This window comes from Doryrhamphus excisus, linkage group LG13 (assembly GCF_037039965.1).
Source record: "Doryrhamphus excisus strain RoL-2023G ecotype Guam linkage group LG13, RoL_Dexc_Guam_v1.1, whole genome shotgun sequence".
NCBI lineage: Eukaryota > Metazoa > Chordata > Actinopteri > Syngnathiformes > Syngnathidae > Doryrhamphus > Doryrhamphus excisus.
Genome location: NC_136369.1, coordinates 1,343,790 through 1,368,960, shown reverse-complemented (window position 1 = coordinate 1,368,960; position 25,171 = coordinate 1,343,790). Strand labels below are relative to the sequence as shown.

The window sequence follows — 25,171 nt, the reverse complement described above, 5'->3', positions numbered from 1 at the left end:
CTGCCGAGTCCACTCCACCACGTGCTAAGATAAGCCTGTGAGTCAAAAAGAAGGGACAAATTTTCTTCTGCTGAACTACTGCACACAAACGGGTGACAAGTGGTCAAAACGTGCATCACTACTTCGGCAATCATCCCGGATAATGCTGCAGGGAATCTAACTTGCAACCGTACCGTTTCTATATCATATCAGAGGCCCGTTGTCATCGCTTGCTACGCTAACGAGTTGGGAAGCGGATTCGGACATGCCATTTGTCTCTTGTAATAAGACATGAGGGCTCGCAGACGTTTGAAGGAAACAATTCCTTCCTGGAAAGACGCACGCCGCAGCCTGCCAGGAACAATGTGTGTGTGTGTGTGTGTGTGTGTGTGTGTGTGTGTGTGTGTGTGCGTGTTTTCCCTATTACAGCTGACTGCGAGATGGATGCCGGCTGTCACACCTGCCTGACTTTGTTCCCGCCAGATGCGGCGGGGTCACCGGGAAAGCGCCCAAACACTCATCAATCTCAAGCGTTGTCCGACGTTCTTCCAGCTCCGGCGGCGGCGGCGGCTTCCAGCATCCATTTAGCAGATGGGAAAACACAAAAACACACTCACACACACGTACACGCGGACGCTGAGGGGTGCAGCCACCCCGAGCGTCCTGCACCGGTGTCAAAAACAAAGGAAAGCGTGTGACCGGTAAAAGTGTTTTTGGGCGAGGTCCTCGCCGTCATTCACCGTAATTGAATTTTGGCGCCTGGACCCAAAGACGCCTGCGGCCTGACGGATTTTTAATAACAACAACAACCGTCGGGCGATGTCGCTTTAGGGGACAAAAGCAGCAACGTCGCAGAGGACGCAGGTGGAAAGACGCCACGTGACACGCAAGTTTTACTTTACGAAGGTGAACCAATACAACTCTTGACGCTTTGAGGATTGGCGTTAGCGTTTGCAGGGGTCAGGCTCAGGGCTACCCTCATCCTGACCAGTTCCGCTAAGGTCACAGGTCACACAATAGTGCATCATTGAATTCAAACATAATTTTAGTACTGCAGAGTTCCATAAGCTTCGGAAGTCTGGGAATGACTGGGACCTGGGAATGACCTCACAGCCGTGTTATCAGCGTTACGAAGTCTGGAAACAAGACGGACACTTCCACCAAAGCTATTCTCACACTTGCCTTGCCCAAATATCCACAACCTTCCACCCATACAAGCTTCAAACAAGCTGCTGTTTGACAAAGTGCTGTGGAAAATATCCTTACATTTACGACCAATCAGGAGTAAAAAAATGACTTATTGTAAAGAGGACCTATGGTGCTTTTCTGGCCTAGAAATGTTGTAAAGTTTCTGATAATGAGGTTTTCACGTGTTGAAGTGAGCCCTGAAAAAAAGTTTGGGATGGCTGAAAATGTTCAGTTTGAAAAGGCGTGGTAAAACCGTGCCTTTGTGACATCACAGCGGGGCGGAATCCCTTATATGGTTCATATTTGAATGTGAATTTCTCTTGGAGATGAATAAAGTATCCATTCATCCATTCACCCGTCTATCTAGGAAGAACTTTGGGCATGTGACCAATCACAGGGGAGGGGGCGTGCCCAGAGGCGGGCCGTGGGTGGAATAAATGAAAACAGACCATTTGGCAGCTGGAATAGGTGCAGATTCTAGTAAATCTAAAAAGTTTTATGTGTGGGTTATTATGTGTAGCTGCTCTACAGGAGTGTGAAAGGGTGGAAAATTAGCAAAATATGTCAACCTTGAGATGTGTAGCAAAGCGTTTTATGTCTTTCATTCATTCATTTTCTACCGCTTATCTTCACGAGGGTTGCGGGGGTGCTGGAGCCTATCCTAGCTGTCTTTGGGCGACAGGCTGGGTCCACCCTGGACTGGTGGCCAGCCAATCACAGGGCACATATAGACAAACAACCATTCACACTCACATTCATACCTATGGACAATTTGGAGTCAACAATTAACCTAGCATGTTTTTGGAATGTGGGAGGAAACCAGAGTACCTGGGGTTGAGGGGTACTTTCTTTTTAGAGTTGGGACACCATGGAAAGATTCCGGTCAGATAAGCATTTAATCCATCCATTTTCTATACCGCTTATCCTCACTAGGGTTGCAGGTATGCTGGAGCCTATCCCAGCTGATTTCGGACAAGAGGCTGGGGTACACCCTGGACTGGTGGCCAGCCAATCACAGGGCACATATAGACAAACAACCATTCACACTCACATTCATACCTATGGACAATTTGGAGTCAACAATTAACCTAGCATGTTTTTGGAGAACATGCAAACTCCACACAGATGGCAATTGAACTCGGGTCTCCTAGCTGTGGGGTCTGCACGCTAACCACTCGACCGCCGTGCAGCCCAGCATTTTATTTTTTGGATATTTTTTATGTTTGTCATGTGACTGGGTACCTGGACTTTTGTACAGCGGCGTGACATAACATATATATATACATATATGTCCAAAATCCATACCACAAGTCATACAACATACTGTCAATGTGCATCATACAATGGTGTGTCCATGTGTGGCGTACTTAGCGCAACCAGAGCGAGGCTCCAAGAGAGAAGGATGACACTCCACCCACGCATGTACACACTCTCGTTGTGTGTGTTTGTGCGTTTGTACGTGTCGGAGGCCTGAGGACTCGCTCTATGCACGCTGGATGTCACAGAAGACGCATGACAAACTTCACAAGCGCCACGCCACTTCCTCTTCTCACACTCTACTGTCACACCCCGCGCCCCCGCTCCTTGCCTGCAAACACACACACACACACACACACAGATACACAAACCAGCCAACATTTGTGCTCATCATGTCTCTTTTTCTTGATTTTACCCTCAGCTTAAGCTCGCTAAGATACCCGGATTGGCCCACGTACGGTATTGGGACCCTAGCTGAGGTCAAAGTTCACAATCTGTGAAAATAACTGCACTGATTCTGGCCACCGGGGGTCCATTTGACCCCGGGTCGTGGACCTCCTCATCCTGCCTGCTTAAAAATCATCCACCACATAAAACAGCTTTGATGTGATTGTGACTGTTCTCCCCGAGAGGCGGGCTATTCACACGAGGCGTTCAGGCTCATTACGTAACTCTCATTGTTAAGCTCTAATGTAGTCTGTGTTTCTTTCATTTTTAGTTTTATTCATGTGATTTCTGAAAGGCATCATTAGATCATAACATTTTTTTATTCCTTATTATTTATTTTATATAATATTATGCAGTATCATTTCTGATTATGATTATTTATTTATTTGTATTCATTTTATATTTATTGGGATTTCACTTTTTGAGGATATTTAATTTTTTTTAAATATTAAAAATAATGACAACATGATGAAGATTTGATACATTTTGACCATGATATTGATTTTGAATTGCTATTAATAAAGAGTTTGAAGGGGTAAACAGGAAGTGACGTGTAACAGCAAATGCGTCATGACAAAAAAACAAAAGCAACCACTTGTAAACTCATCCCGCCCTCCCGGAGTGACGGGGGTGTACAACAAAGGGAATATTCAAGAGCGGCGAGCAAAGTATGGCGAGGGATGAAAACGTCTCACCCGCAGAGGATCCAAGATTTGCTTATTTGAAAGCGAGCACGCTTACAAATCAAATTCCAAACCAATTTGGGCTCGTCGGGCTTTCCGGCTTGTTTGTGCGGCCTGGAAATAAGCCCGCGTGTGACCCAACGTGACAGGAGATGCCTCCACGCCGACGCCCCGCCTCCTTACGGTCTGAGGCAAATGTTTGTGCTCCGAGGCCTCTGCTGCTTGAAATGTAAAAACACCTCCTCCTTGCTGCTGTTACATCTTCTCTACTTTATTACGAGTCTTGAGGGAGGGCGGCGGCAGCCTAGCAGGCGGGCAATCTGTTTACATTTTCTTTACAGGACTATATTGGAATTATAATTGTGTTCTATGGTGCCTTCTTTTCGTGCCGGGCTCCGTTTAAAGGTCCTGTGGACCTGCCCAGATGAAGAAAAATGGAGCCCTTGTGAGGGATTCGATTACCGGGAAAGAAAATGCAGCCGCACGCCGCCACCTATTTTCTGTCCTCTCCGCTCTTTTTCCTCCAGGTGCCAATCTCCCGGGACGCGAACACGCCAGCGTCACCGTGTTGGGAAATTATTTCCTTTTCCGCAATTAAGGCGGAGAAAAATAAAATGAAGCAGAATTGGCTCCGACGAGGATGAACCATAACGCCTGTACTTGTTTTCGAAAACGGATTTTTTGGTACATGGGCCTGTCGTGATAACAAATGTTGCTGGTCGATAATTGTGCTACAAATTATTGTTGCTAATCGATATTATTGATATTTTTGACACCTTTTCAGGAATTATATGGCGTAATATAAGACGGTGTGTCTGGCTCGCCGCTTCCCTCAGCTCACTGTGATGGGGTTTATTTTTTTTTTAGGGTTTGTCGTGAGGACCATGGACTCTCTGCCGATGAGTCAGGAAGCACATCTGACGTGGCAGAGTTCCAGTTCTAGTGTAGAACAGATTTTAGTTAGCAGGAGTCAACACAAATCTGAAAACCGTAAACGAGTACATGTACGTGAATACGTCAACACACGATAGGGTGGCGACTGGGCTACAAGCTGGAGGTGGCCGAGGACCGGGGACCGGGGACCGGGAGGTCCGGACTTCCCTACTGAAGCTGTTGCCCCCGCGACCCGGACCCGGATACCAGAAGAAAATGGATGGAACAGCATAAATTTGTTTACAATGCGTCCAAATGTGACCAGGCAAGTTCTAACAATAAAAGAATAGAGAACAGGCTGAATAGGTGTAAGATATGCTAACACAATGCTTATTCAGCTACACCAAAAATAAACATGAACAGAAAAGGTGTCCAGTTTTTTTTTGTTTATAAGTCGCTCTGGAGTATAAGTCGCAGGAACAGCCAACCTATGAAAAAAGGTGTGACTTATAGTCGGGAAAATACAGTATTTCTATTTGCAATATTTCCTATCAGGCTAAAATTGTCGTTTGAAGAAATTCAAAGTAAAAGTCAAAACGAAATAAATAAGGCTCCCTTGACCCCTGCATCACCCCTCCTCAAAGTGTCCCGTAATTTGGTGATGTTGCGTCATCCTGCACGCATCACAAACAACCCTTAAAACCAGTAAGACGGCGCCACGCTCAAGGTTATTAGAGGTCAGTGATGACGACGTGTTTGCTTTGACGCATTCGCTTAAAAAAAGTCAATAAATAAAAAGCAGACATTCATTTACAGCACATTTGAATGCAGCCTTTGATTTATAATTCAGCAGAGAGGATCCTGCAGCTGGAATATTCCATCCAACCGGAGGGGGGGGTTTATGAACAAACCGTACAACCGATTCCAAACATGATAATAATAACCATTAACCGTATATTTGATGCTATTCTTGGAGCGGGTGACCCCGGACACCCCCTGCCATGTACGGACGGTTTCCATCACCAATCGGCACGGCCATGTGTTGAAGTCGTGCTACCCTCCACCCGGAGCGGCCATGCGTGCGCTTGTAATTCCGATCCCCGGCAGTGTTGTGAATGAATTAAAACTCCAGCGAGCGCAGGTGGAGCGGCGAGCGAACGCACGTCCATTTGGCTGATGCTTTCTAATTGTATCCTTGTTATTGTTCCTGCAACAACATTTCAATGACGGGCCTGCCTGTCTGCCATCTTTTTTTCAAACAATACAATTTCCCGTCTAATAGGACTCTGTCGATAAGTAATTACTCGCCTGGTAAATTGCCTGGTACAATGTTCATCGGAGGGGAGAAGATCCATATCGCTTGTTGATTTGCATCATGCAAATCAAGCGGTAGCAAGTTAGCGAGCGCGGAAAACTTGGGGAAAAAAGCCCAGCTGAGGCGTTTCAGCTGGCGAAGGGAGGGAATATCTGGAGAAAAGTCGGTCGGGAATTAGCGGGACGAGTTCGCCGCCGCTCCATTAGCGTGTCTGTGATCGAGGAACACCGGTGGCAATTTAGACCCTCGTTTAGTTTTCCGTGCAGGACGCGGCGGCGTCTATTTGCTGCTAATCAACTGATAAGACCAAAGGCCTTTTTGTGCACGGCCCCCAGAGGATGAAAAGCAAACTCCTAATGGTCATTAGGAGCAATTACGTGCGGTAACCGGCACACCAGCGCCGCGCCCCCTCCCTCACCCATTTGCTCCCCCCCAGAAGCAATGTGGACCCTGAACGGCCCCTGCGGAGCATCTCGGGACATGCAAACGTCGCCGGCCCTCCTATTGGATGGCGGATAAGCTTCGCTTCCTGCCTGCCAGCCTGCGACTTGAATAAGGTAGAGCAGGTAGCCTTCGTCCATGCAGACGCTAAATCGAGGGTCTTATGGAGGGTCTTTAGAGCTGCAATTGTTTTAAAGTGTATGCCCAAGCAACATTGGGCGCCATGACCCCCCCCTTTTTTAAGGTTTTTGTCCAATCAGAAGCCGGAGGAAAGTAAAGGCAGGAAAAGACATGACAATGGTCAATTGGAGGAAATGTGGATTATATATATATAAACATAAAAAATATACATATATGTATATGTAAACAACTGTACACATACATATATAGTAATATTGTACCAATTAAAAATTACAATAAAAATACATTAAAAGCATAAACTCACAAATGTTCAACATTACACTAAATAAAATAATACACGAATAGTATAAATTCAAATATATAGAATATTTACACAAATATGCAATATAATACATTAAATTGACACACATGTCAAAACATGTGATGTTGTACTAAATTGTAATTAAAAATAATAATTAATAACATGGATGCCCATATGGAATATTATAAATGATAAATACAATTTTTTAAATAGTAATAAATTAGTTGGCTTGAATTCACAAATATGAAAAATTATACACAATAATAAATACATTTTAAAAATAATGAATTAACCGTACTAATTCCAAATATGTAATTTTATACTAAGGAATAATTACAATTAAAATTAATAGTATACATTTTCAAATATTTGTCATTAAGGGGTATATCTATATAAAGTTGACTTGATCACACTAAATAATTATTAGAATTAAAAAAAATTTATTAATTGTATCAATTCCCAAATATTTTATATTATATTATATTTAAAAAATGAATTAACAGGACTTCTTCCCAAATATGTAATATCATATTAAATATTAGACTTCATATGATCATAACAAATATATAATACTACCACATTGACAGCAGGTTGTTGGGTAGCACAGCAGATTGCTTCAAGTCTTTAAAAGTGGCCTTGGATGCAATATGACAAATATTCATGCATCAAATGCAGTATGAAATGTGATCATATGATATCAGAAAATATGTGACCAGAAATGAAGTCATATGGGAGATGCCTGGATAGGCAGTCCTTTGGTTTTGTCTTGGAGACACAAGCAGCATATCATGCACCGCTTTGACTATTCCGGACTTTTTAGACTATTCCTGGGATGAAGCAAACAAAAATCATGGCGGCGCCATTGCAAATGCGGGGACGGAGTCCACTCACACAACGTCCGTCATTGTCAATGGGACACACTAGCAAGCAGCATATCATGCATCGTCTTGACTATCCCAGCCTTTATTTATCCCGCGCTCCTACGATAAAGCCAACAAAGACGCGTGGCTTTTCATGCAGGCTCCATTGTCCACGGGAGGACAGACTCTCCTCACACGGATACAAACACACAACAAGGAACACACACGAGCACACATTCAAGAGGGAAGCGCACAAAAGGGAAGCGCAATGAAAGCTAACATATCAGCGCAGTATTTATATTACAAAAAAACCAAGACAACAAAGACGAGAGAAGAAAAGGTCACGAGGACCGATATGAAATGAGCAATTTGTCTTCTCTCACACACGACGCCGCGCTGATGGGCGGACGCGGCCGACAGATAATGTCATGTCGTCTTATCTGCACACTTGGTCAGACGCCACGCATGTGTGTGTGTGCGTGCGTTGATGTGATAAATGTCTTGGCTTCACACAAACCCGGACCCGAGATGCAGTCCACAACGGTCCTTGATGGGCCCGAGGTCACGTTAAGCACCGGCGGCCATTAAAATATCGCCACGTCAGCACAGCAGCCGGTGGTCTTCATCAGCTAATAGCGTCATGGCCGCTTTGTGATGCTCTTAAAGCACAATGGAGACATTTGGCTCCTTTTCCTGAGGGGGGGGGGTCCTCCCAGGACATCCAACCCAAGGAAAAACGCATTCCAGACCTCATCAAACGATTACGTCTGTCGTGTTGTGGTCGGCTTTGTCTTTGGGATTGTTGAGACACCTTTTCTGAAAGATGGCGGTGGAACCTTTGCCCCGAGCCCCTTAGCAAGCGTCCCAGTGCCAAAATAGTCAGAAATGATCACCGCGAGATGTGAGCATGACTCAAAGGTGCAAAAAGGATATTTTAAATATGAAATATCAACGCTTTAGCTTTATTAGCGAGTTACCATAGTTACCCGGCAATTAAGATTCAATAATGCTTGTCACATTCTTCCAAGGAATGTCTTGTTCTGTGAATATTTGCCAGATCATTGAATAACATCAAATCAAAGCTAAAGACCCAACGATAATACTTTTTACAATTTTAACGGGTATTTGTTAACAAGCTAGGCCCCTAATCCTGATCACCAAGCATAATACTTTTCCAATTTGGATCATCTAGGACTTGTGTAATGTGTTTTTGGTAATTCCCATCGACAAGGAACAGTGAAGTTGTGGACGGCTATGTTAGCTTGTTGCGCTAGCCGCCATTCCTGTTGACTTGATAGGACTATCAGCCCGAATAGAACATCTTTTTGTGTGTTTGGGACTGGGATACTCAATGACTTTTTATTTTTTTTACATTTTTGTTCGTTCCATTCGACAGCAAGGTACAACGAGTAAAGTTACAGACTGCTATGTTAGCTTTTTGCGCTAGCCGCCATTCCTGTTAGCTTGATAGGACTATTGGCTGGAATAAGACATCTTTTTGAGCATAATAATTTTCCAATTTGGATAATCTAGGACTTGTGTAATACGTTGTTGGTAATTCCCATCGACAAGGGACAGTGAAGTTGTGGACAGCTATGTTAGCTTCTTGAGCTAGCTGTTGACTTGATAGGACTATCAGCCCGAATAGAACATCTTTTTGTGTGTTTGGGACTTGGATAGTCTGTGACTTGTTTTTTTTACATTTTTGTTCGTTCCATTCGACAGCAAGGTACAACGAGTAAAGTTACAGACTGCTATGTTAGCTTTTTGCGCTAGCTGCCATTCCTGTTAGCTTGATTGGACTATTGGCTGGAATAAGACATCTTTTTGAGCATAATAATTTTCCAATTTGCATCATCTAGGACTTGTGTAATACGTTTTTGGTCATTCCCATCGACAAGGGACAGTGAAGTTGTTGATGGCTATGTTAGCTTCTTGCGCCAGCCGCCATTCCTGTTGGCTTGATAGGACTATCAGCCGGAATAGAACATATTTTTGTGTGTTTGGGACTTGGATAGTCTGTGACTTGTTTTTTTTACATTTTTGTTTGTTCCATTCGACAGCAAGGTACGAGTAAAGTTACAGACTGCTATGTTAGCTTTTTGCGCTAGTCGCCATTCCTGTTGGCTTGATAGGACTATCGGCCGGAATAAGACATCTTTTTGAGCATAATTTTTGATAATTCCCATCAACAAGGGACAGTGAAGTTGTTGACATTTATGTTAGCTTCATGCGCTAACCGCCATTCCTGTTGGCTTGATAGGACTGTCAGCCGGAATAGAACATATTTTTGTGTGTTAGGGACTTGGATACTCTGTGACTCAGCAAGGTACAACGAGTAAAGCTACAAACTGCTACGTTAGCTCCTTGCTTTAGCCGCCATTCCTCTTGGCTTGATAGGACTATCGGCCGGAATAGAACATCTTATCGTGCACACAGGACTCCATTTGTGTTGTGCGTTTTTGCTCATTTTGCTCTCCAACAAGGAGCTACACGTGAAATTGTGGCCTGCTATGTTAGCATCTTGTATGAGCGGCCATTCCCGATGGCTTGACCCTACTCTCACACAAAGGACTTTGGTTTGGATACGCCTTCACTTGTGTTTTGCATTTCTTTCTCCTTCCGTTCAACAACAAGGTGCAACAAGTACATTTAGGCACTGCTATGCTAGCCTCTTGCGCTAGCCGCCATCCCTGATTGCTAATAGGACTGTCAGCCGGTATGGAGCAACTTTGATTTCGACACTCCTTCATTCATGTTCATTTTCTGTTCATTCTGTTCCACCAAAACTCTCAGCTAGTGTGGAGCAGCTTTTTGCCCACAAAGGATTTGGATCCTTTATGGTGTTTTATCACCGAGTGAAGATGGAGACTGCTACGCTAGCTTCCTGGGTGATGTAAATCCTGTTTTGGACCCGTTCCTATTGGCGTGATGAGACTGTTGGCAGGTCTCGAGCGACAGTTTGTCCTCAAAGGACTTTGATTGGGATTCTTCTATGATTGGTGGAGCATCTGGTTGTGGCGTTTGAGAAGGACAAGCGCCAAGTAAAGATGTACAGAACACGGCTACGCTGTCGTCTTCCACTTGTATGACAGTAAAAAATGTTGACACGTGACATCGGATCTCGGCTGTACTATGGATGAAGTATTTTTAAAGTATTTCCATCGCTGTAGCGCATGCTAAGGTACACGCTGGCACTTTGCAGCCGGGTGTTTGTGTGCTGATGATTGAAGCCTCCTCCTGTGTGAAAGTGACACTTTCCCTTCCCCTGCAGTGTTTGATTAAATCTCTGTGAGTCACTTTGTGTGTGTGTGGAATCTAAGAGGTGGGTTTTTTTGTGGGTAGATGCATGAAAAATTCAAAGCGTTATAATACGAAATCCAGATGAATCATGAATGCTTAATGGGGGCGTGTTGGAATTGTTCTCCGAGTGTCCTGGCGCTCAGCGTGAGAGTTGCAGAATTGTGGCCACCCCACTCCCCACTCCCCGTCCCCGACCCCGGCCCCCATCCCCTCCACGCAGGGAGCTTTTGGGGCGAAGGCCGCCTGTTATTTAATCACGTTCATTGCCTTCGTCCTGGTCACAAACATCGGTGGTGTTCTTGCTTGGTGCTGACAGAAGAACAAATCTTTGCCCCCCTCCCCCCATTCTATTATGAATAATAGAAGAAGCAATTAAAGGAACATTGTGGAAGAGTGGACTTCTGTAATACTACAGGAGGGTTTTCACTGGGAGGGGCGGAGCTTACGGCCCCGTGATGATGTCACTCAAAGACTTGAAGGGGAGGACGTAGGACTGTGACCTCCGCCAAGGACACGCAATCTCATTTGGAATGCATTATTCAAGGAGTAGGTGCAATCTGCAAGTTGAAATATTTTAAGTAATGACGTGAATACAATATATAAAATATATAAAATAAATACATAATTTTTCTATAAAAATTGAACAAAACAAATTGATATTGAGTATACACCAAATATAATAAAACATTTTTAAAATGTCAAATATAAATGTGTACATATACACAGAGAAGTATGTTGAAGTGGTGCAGGACATCTGAAGACTGTAAGTCCTCCAATGGGACAGAAGAGTTGAAGGTGGAGGTGGGACTGCATCAGGGATCCGGTCTAAGCCCCTTCCTGTTTGCTATGGTGATGGACAGGCTGACAGATGAGCTTATGATGTTTGCAGATGACGTTGGGATTTGTAGTGAGAGTAGCGAACAGGTGGAGGAGATGCTACAAGAGTGGAGGTTTGCCCAGGAAAGGAGAGGAATGAAGATTAGCCGCAGCAAGACGGAGTATACGTATGTGTGGGAATGAGAGGGACCCGAGTGGAAGAGTGAGGTTACAGGGAGACGAGATACAGAAGGTGGAGAATTTGAAGTACCTGGGGTCAACAGTCCAGAAGAATGGAGATTGTGAAAAGGAGGTGAAGAAGCGTGTGGAACGGGTGGAGAAAAGTGTCAGGCGTGATGTGATAGAAGAGTTTCAGCTAAAATGAAAGGAAAAGTATTCAAAACTGTGGTGAGACCAGCCACGTTGTTTGGTCTAGACTAGAGACAGTGCCACTGAGGAAAAGACAGGAAGCACAACTGGAGGTAGCAGAGATGAGTATGCTGAGGTTCTCATTGGGAGTGACCAGGATGGATAGGATCATGAAGGAGTACATCAGAGGGATATTACATGTTAGAGGCCTTGGAGATAAAGTCCTTTAGGCCAGACTGAGATGGTTGGGACATGTCCAGAGGAGAGATAGTCAATATATTGGTAGAAGGATGCTGCCAGGTAGGAGGCGTAGAGGAAAACCAAAGAGGAGCTTTATGGATGTAGTGAAGGAGGACATGAGCAGCAGATTTTTATTTTTATTTTTATTTTTATTTTTATTTTTATTTTTATTTTTATTTTTATTTTTATTTTTATTTTTATTTTTATTTTTATTTTTATTTTTATTTTTATTTTTATTTTTATTTTTATTTTTATTTTTATTTTTATTATCTGCAGCCATTTTTACCTTGCATTCCGGGGTCATCGCCAGCATCCACACCTTGCCAAGGCGTGACATAAAGTTATGAATATGAATGAAATAAGTGACTAAGGTCACCTGACGTTTGGTTTAAACGAGTTGCAAATCCTCGGTGTAATCCTGCTAACGAGCTAACTAAGTAGAATGACACCAAGTAGATCACAGGCCTCAAACAGCACGTTTCCCCCCCATAAAAAGAGTCCCTGCATGCATAAAAGATGGTGGTTGGTGTCCAACGCTACTGGATTATGCAGCCATGCACACATTTTCATCAAAGGCGGGTCATTAGCGTTTGCATAATAACACAAACAAACCCAAGTCCGCTCTGGCTGTAATGGAAAGAACCCGCCAAGAAATGCTAATAAAAACACTTTAACACCGCGCTGGAGTGATGCACTGACTTGTCTTTGAAATGCTCACATTCCAGTTGTGTCACAAGCATTTTGCTCTGATGTCACGGCGAGGGGGGAGTGGGGGGGGCTGCAGGCCTCTCCCAGCATGCATCTGTCACCGGAGAATATTCCCCCTCAGAGGCTCCATCAGCGGGTGTCAAACACGCTCACATTCACACCTAGCAGCTGTTTACTAGCGTACTTTACTACTCTGCTGGACCAGCCTGGCTCCGGGCGGCAGACTGGGACGATGAAGGACGAGAACGTCCACAAAGGACCTGAAACATCTCAGGAGAGACGCTCACAGGGAATAAGCGGTGGCCATCATAACGGCTTGATTAAGTACGTCTCGTTTTAACGTCCCTAAGAAGTAAAGCTGTGTGAATAGCAGCAGCACCGCTCCACAAGCTGCACACTGACTACTCTCAGCACGTTCACGTGTGTCCATTACTGCAGCCATACGTCTCTGCTTTGTACAGGAGGCGTCATTAAAGCCAAATAATTCATCTGGGAGAAAGGTCAGTGTCTGGCGGTGTCGGCATTAAGACAGCAGAGAGTGAGGAGAGGTCTTGTGTGTGTGTGTGGGGGGGGGGGGGGGGGGAGAGGAGCGCCTCAGTGATTGAGGTGAGCGACCCTCAACGGTGATGATCATCATCATCATCATCTTTAATGGCCGTCCTCAGCTAAATGTCACATGCGGTGTTTACACACATAATGCTTTGCTTGGGATTCATGAAGCGGGGGGGTGGGGGGGGGTCATAATAACTATCATACGGATATGGGGGGGTTACAAAGTTGCAATGAATAATAGTGATGATGATTGTTATGTAGTTATGCTGTATTAGAAAAAACAACAATAATTGTATGTGTGTGTATCAAATGTCCAAAAAAGTACAAATGAAAAAATGGGAAAATGAAATAACTTAATAATTACAAAATAATAATTACAAAAATAATAAAAAAATTTAAAAAATATTACAAAATTATTAAAAAAGGGAACATATATGTGTCGTACATTACATATTGTTTACATTTTGTTAAGTTGCATGAACGTAACAAAATATGTAAGTTAAATAACTAAATTGTCTTTATTCGTCATGTTTAAGTCAAATTTATTATAATTTTTAAGGCAACAAGTTTGCATACTTTTTTTGAGTGAAGTCAACTTATTATGTTTTACAGTCTAGATGACGAAAAACGCCATTTTGGCCCCTTCGTCACATGACAACCTCATTTCTGTGTCAAAAGCACTTATTTAAAAATATGTGTCCATTTCCTCTTTGTTTTTTGGAGTCTCTTATGACTCTATTTTATTAAAATAAAATATTAGCATTTTTTAAAAGGAACTCCACAAGATGGCAGTCTTGAAGTATAATGAATGGTCAGCATCCAGCGACTCTATCTAGCTCTGCATGTGCTTTAAAATGGCGCTACCCGTGAGAGTATGCATGTTATACTTGCCGTATGAATGCTGCTAGCTATCACAACATTTGTTCGTTTGGCGCATTTTCCTTTCCACTCCTAATCACTTCCACCAACATGATGTCATTTCATATCATGAGTATTCACATTTAGGAAATAACAGCCGCCCCTCCAATGATTGCCTACTTCCAATGAACAAGGTTAAGATCTGGCGGGCTGATCTGGCAACCCGCGTGTTCTCCGAGCTAAACGCGTCCTAACAGCATCCAGTCTTAACAAGATTACTTTGAGCGGTCCCAGTTTGGCTGCCGGGACGTGGAAACGCAGCAGCAAGGAAGCGTGTGTGTTTGATGGTCGGGGGGGGGGGGGGGTCTCTTCCTCTTTAGCCGTAGTTGTTCTTCCCGCTACAAGAGCCAATTAGCCTGCTTCAGATAATCACAATCCCCATTTGAATAATGACAGCGGCATCATCCCAATTTACTGTTGATACTCGGCCAACGTTTGGATCTTAACAGGAAGTAGAATACTTAGAGACTTTTAAAAAATGTTCTTATAGTCGTCTTTGGCTTTGGCCCGCTTGAAATGTAATTACGGACAGCTCTTCATTTCCTGTGAGTGCTTGAAGAGGGCTTACGGCCTGCAGAATGCCATCGCTGGATGCTGGAGCGGGATAGCGTGCAAACAGAGACACAGCCAGCTCTAACGCTGCCAAGGAAGCAGCCATTTTGTTTGTTAGCAGGACTACAGCGATCCCTCCCCGCTTTGTGGTTTTTTTATCCCAAAATATATGAATTACTCAATTGTCACATTTTCCTGGTTGAATACAGATGATCGGTCAGGAAATTTGAATATTTCAGCAAATTGGACCTCAATTGGTCTCAGTTAACCCTTAGATGCACGAGTGACTGGACCCTCCACTCTTCCATAAGTGGGTCAAAAATCACCCATACTAGAATCAATGCCTTTTTATGCCAATTTTGCCATTTTGGTTAGGAATAATCACTTGTATGATATTTAGTATTATATTTAGAAGTTGATAAGTTGATAAGAATCAAAGGTCCCTATTGGATTCCATAGAAAATGCATGCAGGTCATTTTTGACCCACTTATGGAAGGTTGGGGTAGTAACACAAAAAAAAATTCTTAAAATGTTAAAAGTTAAAAATGTGAATGGCATGATATCAAAAACATGTTTTTTGAGAAATACCTGGAAAATGAAATGATAAAAATTTTCATTACAAAGATATTTCAAGAAAACAACCTGACCGGGTCATTTTTGTCCTACTTATGGAAGGTTGGGGTAGTAACACAAAAACAAAAATTTCTTAAAATGTATAAAAGGTAAGTTAAAAATGTGAATGGCATGATATCAAAAAGATAAAATTACGAAGATATTTCAAGAAAACAACCTGACCCACTTATGCATCTAAGGGTTAAGATCACAGCTAACGGATTGCGTTACGGTCGCGTGCCCCCCTTGCGGATCCCAAGGAAGTGTGACAAAGAGCCCCTTGGCCCCTGGCCCCGCATGGGTCAAACGGGTGCCATGGAGGGCCGAGACACTGCAGGTGATTTAAACGATGAGATCCTTGCCATAAATATGATGCTTTTTTTGTAACGTGCATTGCATATTGCAGTATATGTCTTACTTTGCACAAACAGTGTCAGCAGCGGCCATATTGGCTTATCCAACATCGGTAAGAAAGTCAATATCCAGCAACTTTTTTCATTAGAGGAAAATGAAATGCATGTTTTAGTAATGCTGTGTGAGAACAACGCATCCACAATGGAAGTGAAAACTCATTTTATTTCATTTTGTAGAACTAATAATGATTTGGAGTGCATGAGAAAGCAGAAAGCTCTATCCAGTTACCACTCATGCTATTCTAAATGCAGCTACTGCTATCTTCTGGAGTTATGCTTTTTTAAACTACATTGAGAGGTTGCCTACAGCCACAAACCACCCTTTTTTCTTTGAGAATGTTCATACATTTTTAGTTCATACATAATTTCAGGACTTTTTGACTGATTCCCATAATATTATAAATAAATTTATAAATACATTTATAAAAAGTATAACTTTATTTTGTTTAATAAGTGTATTAATATGTTACTCGTGTTACAATTAATTCTCTTAAAGTTTTGGCGTCAGAATACAACTTTTCTTGATTTCTTGATTTAATTTTTTTTTTTCCATTGCTGCTGTTTAATTTTCCAATCATTTCAACTTTCTTTCTTTCAACGTTTTATATTTATATTTAAACTCTTGTGCACTGAAATGTACAGTTTTAGTAACGTTGCGTGAGAACAACGCATCCACAATGTCGCATCCATCCATCACAATCTGCCGGTTATTTCATTGAGATGCATGAACATTATTTACTGGCAGGAACAGGAAGTGGCTGGTGGCGGGGGGAAGAGGTTGGGACGGTCGGGCCTTGGCAGAGGTTCCGGCGAGTGCCTCTCCAGCACACAATGGAGGCTCATTTAAGCAAAGCTATGCACGAGGCAAGTGTGCGAAGTGAGCTGCTTTAATTCCTATAAATTAGTCAGAGCAAAGTTCAAGGCAGAGCGCCAGATGATTTAGCCCGCTAAGTGTTCCTCCCCCGCACCGCCTGCCCGACTGGGCCAAGCATGAAGGATGCGGACTGTGGCGGCCATGAATTTTGCGGCAGAGTTGCCAGATGACAAACAGGATGTGGCAAAGGGAGCTAATGGAGGAGATGCACCCCGGTGAGGCCACGCCTTATGAATTAACAATCATGTGTACGCTGCGCATGATGCACAACCCGGACGCAATCACGCCGCGCCGCAGATGTGAGTAGGAGCACGCCTGCTTATTATTTCGCTCGGGGAGCGTGGAGTCGCGTGGATGCTCACGCGCTTTCCTGTTAAATTGTGATTGTGGCCGAGGCACGCACACGGGGGCCGGGCGGCGCGTCCTCCCGACACGCTGCACGGCAACCACCGCCTCCGCTTCCTCTTGAAGAAGCGGCGTGCGATTGCAATTATGCATGAGCCATGCTTACTGCACATGAGGCGGACAACACATGTTTACGTCAGGGGCGTCCAAACTCACGGCGCGTCACTTGGACATATTTTTTTGTTGACAAAAAATACTTCAAGACAAAGCACCCGCCCTTGACCGCCACCCACCACACAATGCACCGAACCCTTATGCTTGCCCCCGTAGGTGGTGGGTCTACGAGGGGGAGATCCCGTGTGGCTTCTTCGGGCGGGTGAAGGCCCGACCACCAGGGTGAGGCCCCGGTGTCCCACATCCGGGCGAGGTCCGGTTCCTCCTCTTAGTTTTAGTCATAAGGGTCTTCTGAACGGGAAAGTTCCGGGAAGTCTGGGCTTCCCTACTGAGACTGCTGCCCCTGTGATCTGGACCCAGATAAGCAGAGGAAAATGGATGGATGGAAGACAAAGCGTTGTGCTTTGCAACAACTAATCGGTGATTAATCCCAATTAGTGAACAACTATTTTGGTATTAGGAATAATTGGTTTCCGGTAAAGAATCAGATATTCCTATATTCCTAGTTTTTTGTTTTTTAAAGTACCATGGTACACAAATGGCTCCCAGGCCGCACTTTGATCTACATGCACAAAAAACTAACATCACAACAAATTTGTGCATGAATTGGTTATTAGCGTTTGACTCACAGTCGCCCCCTGGTGTCTCGGAAGCACACAGTGTTTTGCCCATCATGGAATTGGAATTGGGCGAAAATGCGACTGTTTTAAACGTGTAAACGTGGCGTCTGCTTGGCATTTGGAGTCGCACAGGTTGTTGGTCATCTAACTCTGCATGCGCTTAAATGAAAGTCATGCGTGTTGCACGTGTACCGGTGTTCAATCTGTTTCCGATTCACCGTTTGGTTGAAGTAACAGAGTAACCGTAACAGAGTAACCGTATCAGAGTAACGCAAAGTAACAAATTATAATCGCAGCATTTACCGGAGGATGATTACGGTCATCAAGAAAACCGGATGCTGAAATTGCTGAAAAGCGTGATTCCCAAAGTGGGTCATGGCCTGAAAGAGTGTCTTTGATGGACTCTTCTGCAGCGACGGCAACCATCAGCGCATATTTGGCTGCTTTTGATTGACAGATGAGGCGGTGAGCAAGACGATGAGAATGATTGACGGCCATTACGGCGCACACAAATTACAAGTCCTTGGCGCGGATATAATATAGTCTGGATTAGACGCACGGCTGACTTCTTTTCTTTTTTTATTGCCTTTGAATGCAGGAAGGAAAAGCCCATCAATGTTTTTGTTTTCATTTGCTTTTCTCACACCCACAACATCTCTTGGCATGCAGCGGCGTAATCTCAGCGTATTGAGCCGGCGTGTAGCTACACCGCCTTTAGATCTGCGTTCCCACCCCTCGTGTGTGATGCCGAGCGAAGGAACATGCCGGCGCACCCTCCCTGTTGTTGTTCCCTGAGGCTGTGGGGACTATCACCGACGCCGTCATGGCCGGTATATCAGCTGGCCGCGGTCAAAATGGCCCCCCCGTCACCCATCTCAGCTCTGTCGTAAAACACCACACCCGGCTCGGATGGAACTGTTGGGACCGCCTTGGTGGCACACCTGGAGGAGCCCCTCAGACCGGTACGGGGTGGTAATCTATTTCCTGGAAGTGAAAACTCATTTTATTTTATTTTGTAGAACTAATAATGATTTGGAGTGCATGAGAAAGCAGAAAGCTCTATCCAGTTCATGGCACAACACAGCTAGCGATACCACTCATGCTGTTCTAAATGCAGCTCGTGCTATCTTCTGGAGTTATGCTTTTTTAAACTACATTGAGAGGTTGCCTACAGCCACAAGCCACACTTTTTTCTTCAAGAATGGTCATACATTTTCTACTTCTAATATCAGGACTTTTTGACTCTTGTTTTTGGATGTTTTGGATGTATTTTACTATGCTGTAACCCTCACAGGAATATTTTGACAATTTCTGGTCCCTAAAGTGGATCTCTGGTTTTGTGCTCTTGTGTGTGACAAGACTTGCGTTGCTTTGGCAACCAGCAGGTAGAATAAGAAGACGTCCTTTGCCAAAGACCTTTCACCCAAGTGGCTGTCACACGCAGACACGACGGCTGCCGGAGGCCAGCTTAGTTGGGCTCAAGAGCGACTGCCCTCCTGGATCAGGAGGCGGGGGGGGCGTTGAGGGACAAGGGGGTAAATCCAGTAGAATGCAGCGGTGCCAGGATACCACCCTTGGGTAGAGCGAGCTGCCATCATTGGGTTCAACCATCATTGGGTTCAACCATCATTGGGTTTAACCATCATTGGGTTTAACCATCATTGGGTTTTACAATCATTGGGTTCAACCATCATTGGGTTCAACCATCATTGGGTTTTACCATCATTGGGTTTTACCATTATTGGGTTTAACCATCATTGGGTTTTACAATCATTGGGTTTAACCATCATTAGGTTTTACAATCATTGGGTTCAACCATCATTGGGTTCAACCATCATTGGGTTCAACCATCATTGGGTTCAACCATCATTGGGTTTAACCATCATTGGGTTCAACCATCATTGGGTTTTACAATCATTGGGTTCAACCATCATTGGGTTCAACCATCATTGGGTTTTACCATCATTGGGTTCAACCATCATTGGGTTCAACCATCATTGGGTTTTACCATCATTGGGTTTTACCATCATTGGGTTCAACCATCATTGGGTTTTACCATTATTGGGTTCAACCATCATTGGGTTCAACCATCGTTGGGTTCAACCATTGTTGGGTTTAACCATCGTTGGGTTTAACCATCGTTGGGTTTAACCATCATTGGGTTCAACCATCATTGGGTTCAACCATTGTTGGGTTTAACCATTATTGGGTTCAACCATCATTGGGTTTTACCATCATTGGGTTCAAATATCATTGGGTTCAAATATCATTGGGTTCAACCATTGTTGGGTTTTACCATCATTGGGTTCAACCATCATTGGGTTCAACCATCGTTGGGTTTTACCATCATTGGGTTTAATCATCATTAGGTTCAACCATTGTTGGGCTCAAACATCATTGGGTTCAACCATCATTGGGTTCAACTAAAAACCAACCCAACCAAGTTGCACCCACTCGCTCCGAATCAATGTTTTGTAGCATTGGAACATTGAAATATGATTATGAATTCAATTGGGTTCATTTAAAAATGTCGATTTTAATTGTGAGGAAAATCTTATTATTTATTATTATCAGAATAAAAAAACATTTGAATCGTCATCTGACATCATAAGATCATAAAGCCAATATTTCCACAAATAGAGTCCAACAAATCGAAATGAGGATGGACACGTAACCTCTGACCTTTCCTTCTTCTTGTTGGTATCCCACCGCCACATGACATCATCCCATGGACACGTCCCGGCAGGATCAATAATCAAATCCCGCATTGATGAATGTTAATAGTTGATTACTCGCATGCGCTGGATGCAACCCAGCAGGCGGGGGTGCAATCATCATCAATCCTCCTGGCGAAGCGATGGCATGCGGACAAGAAGAGGAAGGCGACCGAAGGAAAGTTGGCGCGTGAAATATTTCTGCGCCGGCCGCCATCAATCGGCCCGGCGCTACAAAGAAAACACAAATCGGATTTGTCTTTGGTGCAAACGCAGCAATTTGCTCGCCGTTTGTCTTTCTTTTTGTGTTTCCGAGGCGAGCTTTGCCTTTAATGGCCTGATGCAAACGAGACGCACTTTGGAATAATTGAGGCGGCTTTGATTGAATGCAAGGAAAAAGTTTAGCTAAGAGAAGTTGTCTGAGAGGACTTAAACACTTTACAAGTCTTGTTTGCTTTGAAGGACCGGGCCCACCGGCACATTATGGCGCCACTAAAGAACTAAAGTCGTCTTTCCTGCATAAAATATACTCTCCGTGCCAACGCTGCCCGCCTTAGTGCTTATTTACGTGCGCGCCCGCGTTTTTAAACACTCATTGTTCCCCCTACGCTGTCCCAAAAATACTTTCAATGCAATGGAAGGTCATCACGGGGATGCCGAAGCAGCAGGGGGCGCTGTAACCTCAACCCCCAATGCTGAATGGTGGACGCTTATCATCACTATCTGCCTCAAAACGTCTGCCATGGTTGGGAAAACACTCAGCACTTCCAGGTCCATGGTCCATGGAGTGCCATCTGAGATCCTCCTGCCCCAAATGGAGGAGTTTCAGTACCCCGGAGTCTTGGAAAGTGAGATGGACATGCGGATTGGTGCATCGTCTGCAGTGATGTGGACTCTGCATGGATCCGGCAAAGCTCCCAATTTGCTAGCCATTTACCAACGGAAATGTTGGTACTTTGCTTCTGGAATGACAGAAATTAATTCCTTCTCCTAAAAGTGGAATGCCGGATTCACATTTCCTGGACGGCGGACAAAGACACTGTCAGATGTTTAGATCGGACTGTACCATTAGTATTTTGCGCTAAATGGAATGCCTTCAAAAGGTAAATAAATTAAATAAAAAAAAAAATGAAAAATACATTCAAATATAAATACAAATTTAAAATATTAAGGTAAAAAGAGGAAAAAATATTAATTTTTAGGTTAATTGTGTATTTATTGTATTTTCATAATATAAAAAAATATTTGGTCCTGCTGCATTTTGCCTTTACATGGATGTGCTTTAGTTTCTCTTTTTAATGACGGTTTATTTCTGATCAAGTAATCCTCCAACCTTTTCTTACAACAAGCTCAACTTTTATTAACCCTAGCAACCCCCCCCCCCCCCCCCCCCCAAAAAAGATGTCTGGATGGCTCCCCTCGAACAGGTAACACTCCACGTCCATCTCACACGCCACATCACACAAAGACGGCGAGCTGAAGAAGAATATCGCAAAAGAGGAAGGGGGGTACTGTCACGCCTCACGGCCGTCCTTCTCACTCATCTGCACCCCCCCCCCCAGCCGCCCCATCATCGTCCTCACATTCATGCTAATAGTCTGTGCTGTGAACGACACGTGGTTACAAATCGATGGCGCCCAATCTCCCACGCAGACGGCCATGATGATGTCGCAGGAGCAGACTGGGGATGCACGTGTAATTAAACCTCAGAGGGAGGAGGGAAAAAGATGTCATAAAATGGAGACTTTCATTTCAGCCTTGGAGGATCTGGTGCAATAATTGGGTCGCCTTTTATTACCTCCCCCAAGCCAAAGGGGGCAGGGGGGAGGAGGGGCCCCAGTGAGAAAAATTGGATTTTGGTACTAAAATGTATTTCCTCTTTAAATTGAGTAAAAGGGTAAATAGTCCCTTTGTCCAAATCCGTCTAAGGTCATACCTCAACCAACCAGGAAGTAGCCTTCTAGCTAACATATGGACAAAAGATGATAAGACACAATATTTGTTGGTTTTTTTTTTTTGCTCTTTTTACCTTTGAACCACCGCACAGGCATTCCCCCCACCCAAAACCACAAATGGTAGAGTCCTAACATCTTAGCATCATCCAACCTGAACCAGGAAGTAGCATTCTAGCTAACATATGGACAAAAAATGATAAGACACAATATTTGTTGGGGTTTTTTTTGTTGCTCTTTTTACCTTTGAACCACCGCACAGGCATCCCCCCCCCCCACCCAAAACCACAAATGGTAGAGTCCTAACATCTTAGCATCATCCAACATGAACCAGGAAGTAGCCTTCTAGCTAACATATGACACACAAAGAAGCTAACAACATTCTTCCTTTTTTGCCAGTGGCATCCCCCCCATCCAAAAACACAAATGGTAGGGTCCTAACATCTTAGCATCATCCAACATGAACCAGGAAGTAGCCTTCTAGCTAACATATGAAACACAAAGAAGCTAACAACATTCTTCCTTTTTTGCCAGTGGCATCCCCCCTGATCCAAAAACACAAATGGTAGAGTCCTAACATCTTAGCATCATCCAACATGAACCAGGAAGTAGCCTTCTAGCTAACATGCGGACATAAAGACGCTAACACAACATTCTAAATTGAAGTACAGCGTTCATTTTTTCCCCCTTTTTGCCTTTGAGCCACCACGGGGCCACCCCCACGCTGACCCCAAAACACAAATGGTAGAGTCCTAGCACCTTAGTATCATCCTAGCTAAACCAGGAAGTAGCCTTCTAGCTAGCATATGAAACATAAAGACTAACCCGGTAAACTGTATGGCTGTCGTAGCTTTGCCAAAACAAGCAAGCCAACGTCGATGCAAGGCTGTGGCATGAATAAAAGAGAGTCTGGCACATTTTAGACCTTCCTCCCCGGGAGCCGACATTTGTTTCTTTGTTCGTTACCGAGTTGCATCCTGGCATTGTCAAAACCATCCGAGGCTTCCTAATTGACTGGCCCTGAAAAATTAATGTGTCACTTAACAGCGTTTTTGTGTTGGTACCCTATTTAGAGAGAACACACAGGTGCAACATCCCGCCGCCGCCCGGTGGCCAATCTTTAATTGATGCGGCGCCGTGTGACGAGCAAGAAAAGAAGAGCGGGTTGTTCGACGTAATCACAAACGAGCACGGAGAAGAAACTGAAGGCCACCGGGTGAGGAGGCGGGCCGGCGAGCAGAGAACAATATGGCTGAGTGTGACGCTCCATGCCAGGGCCGACTCCCCCCGCAGGTGAAGCCCACAAACGAGCTGTGAACAAGCTGCTTTGGCCGGCCTGACGCCTCCAGGCGGTGCCAGGGAGCAGGTGGCCTGATCCGCAGGATTAGCCCGTGCTTGGTCCAGGAGAAACTACCATTAAACAAATTAGACTCAATGCAAACTCACAATATTCCCATGTCAACATCCAGGGATTGTGGGATAACAGCACGGGACGTAAATATATTGGGCAAAAGAAAGACAGAAAAAAGAGAAAATTGTCCAAAATATAACACCACCTTGCACATACATTGAATATGATAACAATTTGACACAACAACGCTGCTATTTTCTTTTCCGGAGCATAAAAAATAGTTTTGCAGCCAAGTGTTTAATTGTTAAAATTAATGAATTATTAAAATGTTTTTTTTTGTGTTTGAAATATTTATAAACCACATATTTAGTACCAGAAATTCAGATGGTGTGCCTCTTCATAAACAAGCACTTATTTTCTAAATTGTAGACAGATATTTATTTTTAAAAAATCAACGTTTGTGTAAGCTGAACTGGCGCACAAAAAAGGGTGAAAATCTGTGTCGCTTATGCCACACGGTGGCGCTGTTATTAAACACCATATGTTGGAGCTGGAATTTCTCACACAGCACAACAAAAAAAAAAAACACAAACTTTAAAATGTTTGCCTGAATCATAACGAAATTTTAAAAACAACTTCAGGGGACTGGGGAGCACATGGGTGGAAAATTTGAGACTTATGCAATACCTGATAAATATTTAATAAAGCATCTTTTCATTAGTCATACAGGAATCTCCACTAGTAAGCACCACCGGAATATAAAGGGATGAAGCCAAAAATCAGTATCTTCTTCTTCTTTTCCCTCCAGGGGTCGCCACAGCAAACCACTCTCCTCCATCTAACCCTGTCTTCTGCATCTGTTAATGCCAAAAATCAGCATGCGGATCAAAAAGATCCGCTGTGGCGACTCCGTAAGGAAAAAGACAAAAGAAACAAACAAAATGAAATTTTTGCGTTTGTGTAATAGCTTCTACACTTGAACCGCTGCACACAAAAGGGTGAAAATTTGTCAAAAAATGCATCCCTACAGCATTGCCTGTGCTATTACTTTGCAGACAAATACGCCACACGGTGGCGTTGATCTTAAAAGTCGGACTTGAAATTTCTCACACATCACTCAAAAAAAAAAACACTAACTTGGTGGAACTGGTTGAAAAACAATCGTCATCAAA

At 43.8% G+C, this 25,171-nt stretch overlaps 1 protein-coding gene across 3 annotated transcripts in view; it reads right to left on the bottom strand.

Moving 5' to 3' along the window:
* Window positions 1–25,171, bottom strand: part of cdh8 (cadherin 8) — a 119,343-nt gene that overhangs the window by 87,248 nt on the left and 6,924 nt on the right. The window lies entirely within an intron of this gene.